A 16,970-nucleotide genomic window follows, 5' to 3' on the forward strand; every position below is an offset into this window, starting at 1 on the left:
AATTAAATGCACTGTGTAAGTTAAGAATGTTGTCAGATAAGAAATCAGCAAAATTAACTATCTTATTACTGATCATAAAGATGAGAAAGGAAAAGAACCTCTTGCATAAATTGTGGATGGGAAAGAACAGTTTTTAGTTTTCAGCTTCAGTACTTATGTTTATGAATAATTCATTTCTTTATATTGTATTATCGCTATCTAGATGGATATAGCCATCTGTACATAGATACATACTTATACGTTGATAAGTTTCAGTATAAAACTTTGACGTTATGTTTTTCCAAGTCCAAATTCTAAGAAATTAGTGAAATATTAAATCTCATAATTCAAGCAGGTCCCACCGAGATTTGAACTCGGATCACTGGATTCAGAGTCCAGAATGCTAACCATTACACCATGGAACCCTGCCATGCATGAAGGATTTTTCCATTGAGACAAAAGAGAGCGCATCAGTGCAGGGGCTTTTCTTACATTGATGAAAAGATAACTCAGTTGAATGCTCATAGTGTAAAGAGCTACAATGTGATTTGATTCTTTTCAGCTACATTCTCCATAACAGTGTTAAATGTGCAAACGTTTATCAGGACATGCAATTTACAAAATAATGATCATATTTGACTGAAGAATATTAAAACATTCTACATTTCCAAACTACTACATCCATTTCGCTGTCTCTCACATGGGTGGCTCCAAAGAGCAACGGTTGGCACTTTGGACTTTGCATGCAAAGGTACCAGTCCAATTCTTTGAGGTACTATTTTACTAATCTCAACCTTTTAGATTTCTGTCATCTTTTGTTATTGATAGTTCCAATCCAATACCAGTAGGTTGAACGAGACAAATGTTGACTCCTTTCAAAATGTCCAACAGCTTGAACAAGTTACAGAAATACGAACTTTATAATACTTTTACATCAGATTCCTACACAAAATAGTGCGACATTACAAAATCCTATCCTGTTTTTCTCAAATGCATTTCAGAGGGCTGATTCCCAGCATTCCTTTTTGAAGATTTCTACACTATTGATAAGGCGAATATAGCACATTTTGAAAGAGATGTGTCCTTAAATCAAACCTAGAGAACCACAATGACGGTATCATTCAGATAGTACAAATGTTTTTTGTATATTAGTATGGAAATTGTGAAATAAAACATTTCTCATGCTGATTTTCAACAGTCGATCTGCAATCATGAAATATAAGCTTTTGCTTGGAGGCCTCAAAGGTACTGATCTAATTTTCTTTTTTAGAATTATTCACAGATCGTATGATATGCTTTGTACAAATCAACTATGCTGTTAGATCAAAATTGATTAAAAAGTGACTATCTCAATTTCAGGACATATAGAAGAGGAAGGAGAAGAAGCTCATGTTTCAAATGCGGAGAGGCAACAACTGTTCTTTATTTTCACCTCTATTAATTATACATATTTTTATAATGTATATATTTATATTTTCCGATAAAAATACATAGACATATAGCGATATATAGGGAGATACATACATATAAGTTGATACGTACAAGTTTATAAGTAAATGAGATGTTTTTCCAATTAATACTTCTAAGAACTGAATGGAAAAAAAATCGTAAAGTTTAGATAAGTCCCACTGAGCTTTGTACTTAGATCCCTGTTTTCAGAGTCCAGATTGACAAGCATAACACCATCAACCCACCTGTACCAGGTTGAGCTTTCCATTTTGGCAGAAGAGATTGCATTCACGGGGGAATCTTATCTTTTATTGCAAAATCTTATCTCACATAAAAAGTACTGTTCAACAGAGTCATAGCGTTACTTGAGTCCTTTGTGCAACATCCTTCCCTAACATAGTTCAATAGGCAAAAGTTGAACAGAATAGAAAAGTTATGTAATTCTGTTTGTCTTTGACTGTAGAAAATAAAAAATGTGAAATGTCCACATTGCTGCAGCAATTTGCTCCCCTGTCACATGGGAGGTTCCATGGTGTAATGGTTAGCACTTTGGACTTTGAATCCAAGGATCGGAGTTCAAATCTCGGTGGGACCACTTTCGTGACTTATGACCAAATCTTTTTCTGTCAAGTGTATTCATAAATATCATAAATCTAACACGGGTAGAGTGAAACATTAATTTATTGATTGTATTTTTAAAGTCTATTTGATGTGAGCAAATGATAGAACTTTTAGAAAACATGGAAATAAAATGGCTCAAAATAATGAGACATTTTGTGAGCTGACTCTGTTTTCTCAACTCATCACAAGAAGCTGATGCAAGATATTACTTGTTTAAATCTTACTGTTATTGATAAGGGGAACAAGGAACTTTTTAAATTGGAAAGCCTTCATTAAAAGAAAACTTGAGGAATCAAATTGTGTATTTTGGGGACAGAAGAGATGAACTTTTAAATAACAATCTTGAAATTAAGACACACAGATATTTACACTCTGTTTTTCTAAAGTAGATCCATAACCACAAAGTAGAATCTTTCGAAAGACATGTCAAATGTATTAATCTGAATTCCTCTTTCAAAGAAATTCACAATTAAATGCACTGTGTAAGTTAAGAATGTTGTCAGATAAGAAATCAGCAAAATTAACTATCTTATTACTGATCATAAAGATGAGAAAGGAAAAGAACCTCTTGCATAAATTGTGGATGGGAAAGAACAGTTTTTAGTTTTCAGCTTCAGTACTTATGTTTATGAATAATTCATTTCTTTATATTGTATTATCGCTATCTAGATGGATATAGCCATCTGTACATAGATACATACTTATACGTTGATAAGTTTCAGTATAAAACTTTGACGTTATGTTTTTCCAAGTCCAAATTCTAAGAAATTAGTGAAATATTAAATCTCATAATTCAAGCAGGTCCCACCGAGATTTGAACTCGGATCACTGGATTCAGAGTCCAGAATGCTAACCATTACACCATGGAACCCTGCCATGCATGAAGGATTTTTCCATTGAGACAAAAGAGAGCGCATCAGTGCAGGGGCTTTTCTTACATTGATGAAAAGATAACTCAGTTGAATGCTCATAGTGTAAAGAGCTACAATGTGATTTGATTCTTTTCAGCTACATTCTCCATAACAGTGTTAAATGTGCAAACGTTTATCAGGACATGCAATTTACAAAATAATGATCATATTTGACTGAAGAATATTAAAACATTCTACATTTCCAAACTACTACATCCATTTCGCTGTCTCTCACATGGGTGGCTCCAAAGAGCAACGGTTGGCACTTTGGACTTTGCATGCAAAGGTACCAGTCCAATTCTTTGAGGTACTATTTTACTAATCTCAACCTTTTAGATTTCTGTCATCTTTTGTTATTGATAGTTCCAATCCAATACCAGTAGGTTGAACGAGACAAATGTTGACTCCTTTCAAAATGTCCAACAGCTTGAACAAGTTACAGAAATACGAACTTTATAATACTTTTACATCAGATTCCTACACAAAATAGTGCGACATTACAAAATCCTATCCTGTTTTTCTCAAATGCATTTCAGAGGGCTGATTCCCAGCATTCCTTTTTGAAGATTTCTACACTATTGATAAGGCGAATATAGCACATTTTGAAAGAGATGTGTCCTTAAATCAAACCTAGAGAACCACAATGACGGTATCATTCAGATAGTACAAATGTTTTTTGTATATTAGTATGGAAATTGTGAAATAAAACATTTCTCATGCTGATTTTCAACAGTCGATCTGCAATCATGAAATATAAGCTTTTGCTTGGAGGCCTCAAAGGTACTGATCTAATTTTCTTTTTTAGAATTATTCACAGATCGTATGATATGCTTTGTACAAATCAACTATGCTGTTAGATCAAAATTGATTAAAAAGTGACTATCTCAATTTCAGGACATATAGAAGAGGAAGGAGAAGAAGCTCATGTTTCAAATGCGGAGAGGCAACAACTGTTCTTTATTTTCACCTCTATTAATTATACATATTTTTATAATGTATATATTTATATTTTCCGATAAAAATACATAGACATATAGCGATATATAGGGAGATACATACATATAAGTTGATACGTACAAGTTTATAAGTAAATGAGATGTTTTTCCAATTAATACTTCTAAGAACTGAATGGAAAAAAAATCGTAAAGTTTAGATAAGTCCCACTGAGCTTTGTACTTAGATCCCTGTTTTCAGAGTCCAGATTGACAAGCATAACACCATCAACCCACCTGTACCAGGTTGAGCTTTCCATTTTGGCAGAAGAGATTGCATTCACGGGGGAATCTTATCTTTTATTGCAAAATCTTATCTCACATAAAAAGTACTGTTCAACAGAGTCATAGCGTTACTTGAGTCCTTTGTGCAACATCCTTCCCTAACATAGTTCAATAGGCAAAAGTTGAACAGAATAGAAAAGTTATGTAATTCTGTTTGTCTTTGACTGTAGAAAATAAAAAATGTGAAATGTCCACATTGCTGCAGCAATTTGCTCCCCTGTCACATGGGAGGTTCCATGGTGTAATGGTTAGCACTTTGGACTTTGAATCCAAGGATCGGAGTTCAAATCTCGGTGGGACCACTTTCGTGACTTATGACCAAATCTTTTTCTGTCAAGTGTATTCATAAATATCATAAATCTAACACGGGTAGAGTGAAACATTAATTTATTGATTGTATTTTTAAAGTCTATTTGATGTGAGCAAATGATAGAACTTTTAGAAAACATGGAAATAAAATGGCTCAAAATAATGAGACATTTTGTGAGCTGACTCTGTTTTCTCAACTCATCACAAGAAGCTGATGCAAGATATTACTTGTTTAAATCTTACTGTTATTGATAAGGGGAACAAGGAACTTTTTAAATTGGAAAGCCTTCATTAAAAGAAAACTTGAGGAATCAAATTGTGTATTTTGGGGACAGAAGAGATGAACTTTTAAATAACAATCTTGAAATTAAGACACACAGATATTTACACTCTGTTTTTCTAAAGTAGATCCATAACCACAAAGTAGAATCTTTCGAAAGACATGTCAAATGTATTAATCTGAATTCCTCTTTCAAAGAAATTCACAATTAAATGCACTGTGTAAGTTAAGAATGGAAAGGGGCGACCACTCGGTCCCCCCGAACGTATGGCTGAGTGCCTCGATCCCCCCGGGAAGCCATTTTTGGGCGGGAGGCGCGTCTCGGCTGGTATGCCCGAAGCGGCGTAGCCGGGGCACGCTTTTTCCCGCCCTAGAGTGGGCTGGCCTAGACACCGACGCAGCCGGCCACGCCCTCGGGGCGGGCAGGGGCGGGTTTTCGCCCACCCTGAAGACGGATAAAAGAAGGCGCAAGACCAGAAGACGTCCTCTTGTTCTTGTGCTCCGAAGCTGCACCCCCTCGCTACACGTGAGCTCGGGACGGAACGAAGAGCCAATTTTGAGCGTTTTGATCTTTTTCTTTGTCTTCTAGATACTTCCTCGGAGAGATGCCCAAGAAAGGCGCAAAAAGAATGACGACCGAACAGATGGTGCGGGCCCTTTGCAAAGAAGTGTCCGACATAAAGAAACGGTTGGTGGAGCGAGATGGGGAGGAGGGTTCGGGCACCCCGCCGGCTGGAGGGAGACCTAAGAGGCCGAGAAAGGTTCCAGCCGGTGGGGCCGTCCCGGTTCCCTCTGCCCCGCTCGAGGCGCCGACCCCAGTACCGATGGAGGGGAATCCGATCCCCGTTGTCGTCACCCCGACATCCAAGGAAGACATGCCCCCCGAGCTGGCAGCACAGCTAGCAGCATGGTTGGGGGATAGTAGTGATGGCGCCACGGCTGCCGAAGCACAGGCGCTGATAAAAGGGCTTCGTGAGAAAAAAGAGGCAGCTAGAGTGGCTACGCCGTTGGCGGGGATAGACAAGCCGCAAGCGGCAGAAGCTGCGTCCGGTGCAGGTAAGCGGCCATTGCCGATTGCAAGGGACGAGTCAGCACCCTCTCGTAGAGAGAGATTAGGACAACATGTGCCTTTAGCTATAAAGGAAAAGATCTGGGCGGGGGAGTACGTGAATATTTTTTCCCTGCTTGTTGATCATTATGATGTGGAGCATGTAAAAAGTCAGAAGGACTTAATGCATCCGAGTGTTTGGCGCGCAAAGATGGCCGCCTTTAAGGTAAATGAGAACATTGGCAACTGGGGCAATGCATGGGGTATTTTCACATCAATTTTGGGGGAACGTAGGCCCGAGTTGCTTCCTGAGTTTCCCGTTTATCAATCACGAATTATGGGTTACTCGACAGCGTATCAAGGTAACCATTGGTTTTGTTATGACAATTTGTTCAGGAAAGAAAAGGAACATAACAAAAGTTTGACTTGGGATTGTTACGATTCTTTAACATGGGATAAGATGAAAGAATCGGGAATGTTAAGAATGCCATTGGTCGGGAGCACTGTTGTTGATTACTCCCGCCAAAATGTGGGGACGCCCTTTCGACCAAATACGAGCACCGACGACCAGTCGAGGCCCGCAGGCAATACAGGGAGAAAGGGTTTCTGTTTTAATTTTAACAAGGGGAAGTGTACCAGGCCTCCGGGATCGTGTAAATTCAAACATGAGTGTAGTACGTGTGGGGCGTCCCATCCTGAGTCATCGTGCAGAGCCAGAACGAGTGAGAATGGGGGTAAGGGAGGCGCCAAACAGGTCTAAGCTAGGCCGAGGGGCGCCTTTACCAACCCCGATTGATACCTTGGCAATGATTCCCTGGCTCAGCGAATACCCGGATCGTACTTCTGCCGGGGTGCTGCGGAACGGTTTTACACATGGTTTCCGCATCCCGGTAGGGGACTTTCAGGGTGTAGGGATGTGCAAAAATCAACTTTCCGTTTTACAACATGCATCTGTAGTGCAAGAAAAAATTCAGAAAGAGGTTAGCCGGGGACGGGTCGCCGGCCCGTTTAGTGAGCCCCCGGTACCGGATTTCGTTTGTTCTCCGTTAGGGGTGGTCCCCAAGAAGGACCCGGGTGAGTTTCGTTTGATTCATAATCTATCTTCTCCATATGGTCTTTCGGTGAACGACGCAATTGAGCCAGAAGTTTGTTCGGTGCGATACGCATCTTTTGATGAGGCGGTAGCCATCTTGAATCGCCTGGGGCACGGGACGTTGATGGCGAAATCTGATATCGAGTCAGCGTTCCGGTTGCTTCCGGTACACCCAGACGATCAGCGTCTTCTGGGATTCGGGTTCCAGGGGTCATTTTACATGGATAGGTGTATGCCAATGGGATGCTCTATATCATGTGCTTACTTTGAGCAATTCAGTACTTTCCTGCAATGGGTGTTCACTAAGAAAACGGGTTTCCGAAATGTAATGCACTACCTTGACGATTTTCTGTTCCTTGGCCCCGCCGGTACTTCCGAATGTGCCCGGGCCTTAGCTGAATTCTGTGTGTTAATGGATCATCTTGGCGTGCCATTGGCACCAGGTAAAACTATGGGTCCCACGACTTGCCTCGAGTTTTTGGGGATCGAGTTGGACTCAAGGGAGGGGTGCTTCCGTTTACCAGCTAGCAAAGTGTCGAAATTCAGGGCAGCCCTCCAAGTATGTTTAAAGGCATCCAAAGTTACACTGCATCAGTTGCAACAGTTAGTGGGAAAGTTGAACTTTGCCTTGAGGGTGATACCAATGGCTCGCCCCTTTTCCCGCTCAATTGCCCAAGCGATGGTTGGCTTAAAGGAGGGTCATCATCGCACAAGGTTATCGGCCGAGGTCCGCCAGGACATGCGGATTTGGTTAGCATTCTTGGCGGACTTCAATGGCCGGGTCGTCTGGAACAAGCCAGCCGTCTCCTCTGAAGAGCTTGGGCTATGGACAGATTCAGCAGGAAGCGTAGGTTTTGGCGCCATCTTCGGCACAAAATGGTCGGCACAAAAGTGGCCCCTATGGTGGCACGAGAAGGGGCTGACAAGTAACATCGCTTTCCTCGAACTATTTCCCATTCTGGTGGCCCTGAGAACCTGGCCAGAAGGGTTCAGAGATCATTCTGTTGTGTTCTGGTCCGACAATATGACCGTGGTAGAATGCATCAATAGTCAGGCAGCCCGTTGTAAGTTGATTTTGAGGGTCCTCAAAGAAATTGTCTTACTGTGTATGCAACTGAACGTAGTATTCAGAGCAAAACATGTCCCAGGGGTGATGAATCAGGCTGCTGATGCACTGTCTCGTTTTCACATGCAGGCTTTCTCGGGTTTCCTTCCTTCAGCGGACCCGGAGCCGGCACCCTTCCCCGAAGCTCTCTGGTCTCTCGGTGCCCCGAACTTCGTCACCTCGTGGGAGAGAGTCTAGCACCCAGGACAAGGAAGGCATATGAAGGGGCGTTCCAGGCCTATTTAGCCTTTTTGGGGGCAGAGAGAGGAGGACTTTGGGGTCAGGAGGAGTTGGTAGTACTTTTTCTGATGTCCTTACGTAGGGCTGGGAAATCGGTGGCTACGGCCCAAAGGCATCGTGCCGCCATTTCCTTTGTTGCCAGGGCCCATGGCATCCTGGACCCAACAGCGTCTTTCACGGTACAAAAAGCGCTACGTGGGTGGCAACGTCTAGAGGGTCGCAGAGTAGATGTACGACGACCGATAGGTCTAGACAGGTTGTCCCAGTTACTGGTCACGCTCCCGAACACATGCTCGTCCCCGTTCGAGACCTGTTTGTTCCGGACTGCATTTACGCTGGCATTTCACGGGGCTATGAGAGTTAGTGAGCTGGTTGCAAGGAACAAACGGGACGTGACGGGGGGCTTGTGCAGGGAGCATGTCCAGATCAGGGGTGATGCGATGATTGTCTCCTTTCTCAGGTCCAAGACTGACCAAGATGGGAGAGGGGACTGTACGATCATCCGCAGGAACCCCGACTCATCCATGTGTCCGGTACAGTGCTTAGAAGATTACCTAGCACGAAGGGTGGCATCATGGGGAGGGACATTGTTGAGGCATGCAGACGCCACCCCGCTGACGAGGTTTCAGTTTCAACGGGTGCTTGCAATGGCCATTGCCGCAGCGGGCTTGGACCCGGGCGAATTTGGGACCCACTCCTTTCGTATAGGGGCTGCCACTGAAGCTACAGCCAGAGGTCTTAATGTAGAACAAGTGAAACGTGTGGGGCGCTGGTCCTCCAATTGTTATAAGAGGTACGTGCGATTGCACATGTTGTGAAACTGTAATCATGTACTCACGCCTCTTGTTTTTGTTTGTTTTCAGTTGCGCAAGCCTACGCGGCAGGGCAGACTGAGCAGTCGACCCAACACCAGGTCAGCGGTCGCACGTCACCGGCTGTGAGGAAGGAGGTTTGGGTCGTGGGCCACTCATACGTGAGACGGGCTGCAGACGTATTCAAAGCAGGTGACATGGGTCACGTACCTGAGGAATACGGGTACAGAGTGTCCTTCTACGGAAGGGGCGGTCTCTGTATTGACCAGTTTCAGGAATTTTTTGAGGGCTTGTTAGAGCGGATGAGGTCACCGCCGTCCATAGTCATAGTGCATTTGGGGGGCAATGATTTGGTCACCACCGGTAGACGACTTCTCCTGGAGGCTATGCTTTCCACGGTAAGTTGGTTAGCGAGGAGAGTTCCGGGGTGCCTAATCGCATGGTCTCATATGATCCCACGAAAAGTGTGGCGGGGGGCTATCTCGATCCCTGCTTTGAATCATTCGGTTAAAAAATTGAATAACAAAGTGAGTAGGTTGTTCCGTTCCAAGGCATTGCATTCGATCTCGCATAATTGTATTAATGATGACAGTATGTATCTGGGGGATGGTGTGCATTTGTCGAGGGCGGGGAATGAGTTACTCATAGGAGACTTCCTAGCCTGGTTAAAATCTTTGGAACATGACCTTTAGGTAGGAGTTTTGTGGGGGGTCCGGATAGCCGGTCAACTATCCGGACCTGTGGCGGTAAGGTCATGATCGGTGAGCACTAATTGGTAGATCCCTATGAGTGGGCGTCACCCAACACGGATGGGAGCGCTCGGGAGAGGTGGCCATTGGCCCCTCAGTGGGGAGGCGGTCCCGTCTAAGGGCGGGTCGCCGGAAGTAAAGGAAAGGCGGTCAAGGCCCCTTCCTTTGTAGGAGGGGTTACAGCCCCCTCCTGGGGAATTTCCCGGGGCCAGGGTCATCTGCGACGGCAGATGCGGTAAGTTGTGTGGGGTGGGGAGAGGTCAACGATACCTTCTAGATACCACACACAAGTGTTCGAACGACCTTTAAATGGCGTCGAGTCTTAAGGGCCCCCGTCAAGTCAAGGGAAATTGTTAGTAGTTGCACTTGAGGTAAGCCTCTGTGCTGTCGCCCCTCCCAAGTGGGAGGGGTAAGTCTGGTTAGGGATCTTGACACCGGTTATGACCTTGCCGTTGGCCCTTAAACGTTAGGATGTACAATTTCAGTGTTCTTAGAGAATGTTTTGTAGGATGCTAGTTCGGCTAGGAGAACCTCTGTATTAGAGATTATGTTAAGGTTAGCCAAACATCGTAATGTGATAAGGAAATTGTACATAACATGAAAACGTTTAATGTTTTAATTTTGTTTTAATAAATACGGCCGGGATGGTCACTCCATCCCACATCCAAAAACTTTAAGAACTGTTTCCGGTTTCCCTCCTTTTGGGGATTGTGTTGAGAGGGGGTGGCGGGTATCTCAGCCATATGGAAAGGGGCGACCACTCGGTCCCCCCGAACGTATGGCTGAGTGCCTCGATCCCCCCGGGAAGCCATTTTTGGGCGGGAGGCGCGTCTCGGCTGGTATGCCCGAAGCGGCGTAGCCGGGGCACGCTTTTTCCCGCCCTAGAGTGGGCTGGCCTAGACACCGACGCAGCCGGCCACGCCCTCGGGGCGGGCAGGGGCGGGTTTTCGCCCACCCTGAAGACGGATAAAAGAAGGCGCAAGACCAGAAGACGTCCTCTTGTTCTTGTGCTCCGAAGCTGCACCCCCTCGCTACACGTGAGCTCGGGACGGAACGAAGAGCCAATTTTGACCCACCCACCAGCCCCTGAGGACAGCAAGTTGTTGTGCAATAAAGTGAAGTTATAAGTTGGTTTTTCCATTTCGTTTACAGGCTGTGACAGTATCAGTTTGTGGTTAATCATAATAAAGTATGGTGAATACAGTCTAGGTTGTTACGATTAAAATGAGTTGATGTAGTGTTGCATTTCTAGCAGGCTCTTTTCGGTCGTAGTGACCAATGTTTTCATAGGTTTCAGAATTGTCGTATTTATTTTTGGTAGGCGGTAAGGTCATGATCGGTGAGCACTAATTGGTAGATCCCTATGAGTGGGCGTCACCCAACACGGATGGGAGCGCTCGGGAGAGGTGGCCATTGGCCCCTCAGTGGGGAGGCGGTCCCGTCTAAGGGCGGGTCGCCGGAAGTAAAGGAAAGGCGGTCAAGGCCCCTTCCTTTGTAGGAGGGGTTACAGCCCCCTCCTGGGGAATTTCCCGGGGCCAGGGTCATCTGCGACGGCAGATGCGGTAAGTTGTGTGGGGTGGGGAGAGGTCAACGATACCTTCTAGATACCACACACAAGTGTTCGAACGACCTTTAAATGGCGTCGAGTCTTAAGGGCCCCCGTCAAGTCAAGGGAAATTGTTAGTAGTTGCACTTGAGGTAAGCCTCTGTGCTGTCGCCCCTCCCAAGTGGGAGGGGTAAGTCTGGTTAGGGATCTTGACACCGGTTATGACCTTGCCGTTGGCCCTTAAACGTTAGGATGTACAATTTCAGTGTTCTTAGAGAATGTTTTGTAGGATGCTAGTTCGGCTAGGAGAACCTCTGTATTAGAGATTATGTTAAGGTTAGCCAAACATCGTAATGTGATAAGGAAATTGTACATAACATGAAAACGTTTAATGTTTTAATTTTGTTTTAATAAATACGGCCGGGATGGTCACTCCATCCCACATCCAAAAACTTTAAGAACTGTTTCCGGTTTCCCTCCTTTTGGGGATTGTGTTGAGAGGGGGTGGCGGGTATCTCAGCCATATGTTGTCAGATAAGAAATCAGCAAAATTAACTATCTTATTACTGATCATAAAGATGAGAAAGGAAAAGAACCTCTTGCATAAATTGTGGATGGGAAAGAACAGTTTTTAGTTTTCAGCTTCAGTACTTATGTTTATGAATAATTCATTTCTTTATATTGTATTATCGCTATCTAGATGGATATAGCCATCTGTACATAGATACATACTTATACGTTGATAAGTTTCAGTATAAAACTTTGACGTTATGTTTTTCCAAGTCCAAATTCTAAGAAATTAGTGAAATATTAAATCTCATAATTCAAGCAGGTCCCACCGAGATTTGAACTCGGATCACTGGATTCAGAGTCCAGAATGCTAACCATTACACCATGGAACCCTGCCATGCATGAAGGATTTTTCCATTGAGACAAAAGAGAGCGCATAAGTGCAGGGGCTTTTCTTACATTGATGAAAAGATAACTCAGTTGAATGCTCATAGTGTAAAGAGCTACAATGTGATTTGATTCTTTTCAGCTACATTCTCCATAACAGTGTTAAATGTGCAAACGTTTATCAGGACATGCAATTTACAAAATAATGATCATATTTGACTGAAGAATATTAAAACATTCTACATTTCCAAACTACTACATCCATTTCGCTGTCTCTCACATGGGTGGCTCCAAAGAGCAACGGTTGGCACTTTGGACTTTGCATGCAAAGGTACCAGTCCAATTCTTTGAGGTACTATTTTACTAATCTCAACCTTTTAGATTTCTGTCATCTTTTGTTATTGATAGTTCCAATCCAATACCAGTAGGTTGAACGAGACAAATGTTGACTCCTTTCAAAATGTCCAACAGCTTGAACAAGTTACAGAAATACGAACTTTATAATACTTTTACATCAGATTCCTACACAAAATAGTGCGACATTACAAAATCCTATCCTGTTTTTCTCAAATGCATTTCAGAGGGCTGATTCCCAGCATTCCTTTTTGAAGATTTCTACACTATTGATAAGGCGAATATAGCACATTTTGAAAGAGATGTGTCCTTAAATCAAACCTAGAGAACCACAATGACGGTATCATTCAGATAGTACAAATGTTTTTTGTATATTAGTATGGAAATTGTGAAATAAAACATTTCTCATGCTGATTTTCAACAGTCGATCTGCAATCATGAAATATAAGCTTTTGCTTGGAGGCCTCAAAGGTACTGATCTAATTTTCTTTTTTAGAATTATTCACAGATCGTATGATATGCTTTGTACAAATCAACTATGCTGTTAGATCAAAATTGATTAAAAAGTGACTATCTCAATTTCATGACATATAGAAGAGGAAGGAGAAGAAGCTCATGTTTCAAATGCGGAGAGGCAACAACTGTTCTTTATTTTCACCTCTATTAATTATACATATTTTTATAATGTATATATTTATATTTTCCGATAAAAATACATAGACATATAGCGATATATAGGGAGATACATACATATAAGTTGATACGTACAAGTTTATAAGTAAATGAGATGTTTTTCCAATTAATACTTCTAAGAACTGAATGGAAAAAAAATCGTAAAGTTTAGATAAGTCCCACTGAGCTTTGTACTTAGATCCCTGTTTTCAGAGTCCAGATTGACAAGCATAACACCATCAACCCACCTGTACCAGGTTGAGCTTTCCATTTTGGCAGAAGAGATTGCATTCACGGGGGAATCTTATCTTTTATTGCAAAATCTTATCTCACATAAAAAGTACTGTTCAACAGAGTCATAGCGTTACTTGAGTCCTTTGTGCAACATCCTTCCCTAACATAGTTCAATAGGCAAAAGTTGAACAGAATAGAAAAGTTATGTAATTCTGTTTGTCTTTGACTGTAGAAAATAAAAAATGTGAAATGTCCACATTGCTGCAGCAATTTGCTCCCCTGTCACATGGGAGGTTCCATGGTGTAATGGTTAGCACTTTGGACTTTGAATCCAAGGATCGGAGTTCAAATCTCGGTGGGACCACTTTCGTGACTTATGACCAAATCTTTTTCTGTCAAGTGTATTCATAAATATCATAAATCTAACACGGGTAGAGTGAAACATTAATTTATTGATTGTATTTTTAAAGTCTATTTGATGTGAGCAAATGATAGAACTTTTAGAAAACATGGAAATAAAATGGCTCAAAATAATGAGACATTTTGTGAGCTGACTCTGTTTTCTCAACTCATCACAAGAAGCTGATGCAAGATATTACTTGTTTAAATCGTACTGTTATTGATAAGGGGAACAAGGAACTTTTTAAATTGGAAAGCCTTCATTAAAAGAAAACTTGAGGAATCAAATTGTGTATTTTGGGGACAGAAGAGATGAACTTTTAAATAACAATCTTGAAATTAAGACACACAGATATTTACACTCTGTTTTTCTAAAGTAGATCCATAACCACAAAGTAGAATCTTTCGAAAGACATGTCAAATGTATTAATCTGAATTCCTCTTTCAAAGAAATTCACAATTAAATGCACTGTGTAAGTTAAGAATGTTGTCAGATAAGAAATCAGCAAAATTAACTATCTTATTACTGATCATAAAGATGAGAAAGGAAAAGAACCTCTTGCATAAATTGTGGATGGGAAAGAACAGTTTTTAGTTTTCAGCTTCAGTACTTATGTTTATGAATAATTCATTTCTTTATATTGTATTATCGCTATCTAGATGGATATAGCCATCTGTACATAGATACATACTTATACGTTGATAAGTTTCAGTATAAAACTTTGACGTTATGTTTTTCCAAGTCCAAATTCTAAGAAATTAGTGAAATATTAAATCTCATAATTCAAGCAGGTCCCACCGAGATTTGAACTCGGATCACTGGATTCAGAGTCCAGAGTGCTAACCATTACACCATGGAACCCTGCCATGCATGAAGGATTTTTCCATTGAGACAAAAGAGAGCGCATCAGTGCAGGGGCTTTTCTTACATTGATGAAAAGATAACTCAGTTGAATGCTCATAGTGTAAAGAGCTACAATGTGATTTGATTCTTTTCAGCTACATTCTCCATAACAGTGTTAAATGTGCAAACGTTTATCAGGACATGCAATTTACAAAATAATGATCATATTTGACTGAAGAATATTAAAACATTCTACATTTCCAAACTACTACATCCATTTCGCTGTCTCTCACATGGGTGGCTCCAAAGAGCAACGGTTGGCACTTTGGACTTTGCATGCAAAGGTACCAGTCCAATTCTTTGAGGTACTATTTTACTAATCTCAACCTTTTACATTTCTGTCATCTTTTGTTATTGATAGTTCCAATCCAATACCAGTAGGTTGAACGAGACAAATGTTGACTCCTTTCAAAATGTCCAACAGCTTGAACAAGTTACAGAAATACGAACTTTATAATACTTTTACATCAGATTCCTACACAAAATAGTGCGACATTACAAAATCCTATCCTGTTTTTCTCAAATGCATTTCAGAGGGCTGATTCCCAGCATTCCTTTTTGAAGATTTCTACACTATTGATAAGGCGAATATAGCACATTTTGAAAGAGATGTGTTCTTAAATCAAACCTAGAGAACCACAATGACGGTATCATTCAGATAGTACAAATGTTTTTTGTATATTAGTATGGAAATTGTGAAATAAAACATTTCTCATGCTGATTTTCAACAGTCGATCTGCAATCATGAAATATAAGCTTTTGCTTGGAGGCCTCAAAGGTACTGATCTAATTTTCTTTTTTAGAATTATTCACAGATCGTATGATATGCTTTGTACAAATCAACTATGTTGTTAGATCAAAATTGATTAAAAAGTGAATATCTCAATTTCAGGACATATAGAAGAGGAAGGAGAAGAAGCTCATGTTTCAAATGCGGAGAGGCAACAACTGTTCTTTATTTTCACCTCTATTAATTATACATATTTTTATAATGTATATATTTATATTTTCCGATAAAAATACATAGACATATAGCGATATATAGGGAGATACATACATATAAGTTGATACGTACAAGTTTATAAGTAAATGAGATGTTTTTCCAATTAATACTTCTAAGAACTGAATGGAAAAAAAATCGTAAAGTTTAGATAAGTCCCACTGAGCTTTGTACTTAGATCCCTGTTTTCAGAGTCCAGATTGACAAGCATAACACCATCAACCCACCTGTACCAGGTTGAGCTTTCCATTTTGGCAGAAGAGATTGCATTCACGGGGGAATCTTATCTTTTATTGCAAAATCTTATCTCACATAAAAAGTACTGTTCAACAGAGTCATAGCGTTACTTGAGTCCTTTGTGCAACATCCTTCCCTAACATAGTTCAATAGGCAAAAGTTGAACAGAATAGAAAAGTTATGTAATTCTGTTTGTCTTTGACTGTAGAAAATAAAAAATGTGAAATGTCCACATTGCTGCAGCAATTTGCTCCCCTGTCACATGGGAGGTTCCATGGTGTAATGGTTAGCACTTTGGACTTTGAATCCAAGGATCGGAGTTCAAATCTCGGTGGGACCACTTTCGTGACTTATGACCAAATCTTTTTCTGTCAAGTGTATTCATAAATATCATAAATCTAACACGGGTAGAGTGAAACATTAATTTATTGATTGTATTTTTAAAGTCTATTTGATGTGAGCAAATGATAGAACTTTTAGAAAACATGGAAATAAAATGGCTCAAAATAATGAGACATTTTGTGAGCTGACTCTGTTTTCTCAACTCATCACAAGAAGCTGATGCAAGATATTACTTGTTTAAATCGTACTGTTATTGATAAGGGGAACAAGGAACTTTTTAAATTGGAAAGCCTTCATTAAAAGAAAACTTGAGGAATCAAATTGTGTATTTTGGGGACAGAAGAGATGAACTTTTAAATAACAATCTTGAAATTAAGACACACAGATATTTACACTCTGTTTTTCTAAAGTAGATCCATAACCACAAAGTAGAATCTTTCGAAAGACATGTCAAATGTATTAATCTGAATTCCTCTTTCAAAGAAATTCACAATTAAATGCACTGTGTAAGT

General features: G+C 41.1%; 4 non-coding genes across 4 annotated transcripts; all 4 read right to left on the bottom strand.

Moving 5' to 3' along the window:
- Positions 1-332: 332 nt before the first annotated feature.
- Positions 333-404, bottom strand: TRNAQ-CUG (transfer RNA glutamine (anticodon CUG)). Its single transcript has one exon. It is a non-coding gene; the product is annotated as a tRNA-Gln (tRNA).
- A 2,444-nt stretch (positions 405-2,848) lies between these two features.
- Positions 2,849-2,920, bottom strand: TRNAQ-CUG (transfer RNA glutamine (anticodon CUG)). The gene has a single exon. It is a non-coding gene; the product is annotated as a tRNA-Gln (tRNA).
- A 9,329-nt stretch (positions 2,921-12,249) lies between these two features.
- TRNAQ-CUG (transfer RNA glutamine (anticodon CUG)) lies at positions 12,250-12,321 on the bottom strand. The gene has a single exon. It is a non-coding gene; the product is annotated as a tRNA-Gln (tRNA).
- A 2,444-nt stretch (positions 12,322-14,765) lies between these two features.
- On the bottom strand, positions 14,766-14,837 carry TRNAQ-CUG (transfer RNA glutamine (anticodon CUG)). The gene has a single exon. It is a non-coding gene; the product is annotated as a tRNA-Gln (tRNA).
- Positions 14,838-16,970: the final 2,133 nt, after the last annotated feature.

The sequence above is a fragment of the Lissotriton vulgaris genome, chromosome 4_1, assembly GCF_964263255.1.
Source record: "Lissotriton vulgaris chromosome 4_1, aLisVul1.2, whole genome shotgun sequence".
NCBI lineage: Eukaryota > Metazoa > Chordata > Amphibia > Caudata > Salamandridae > Lissotriton > Lissotriton vulgaris.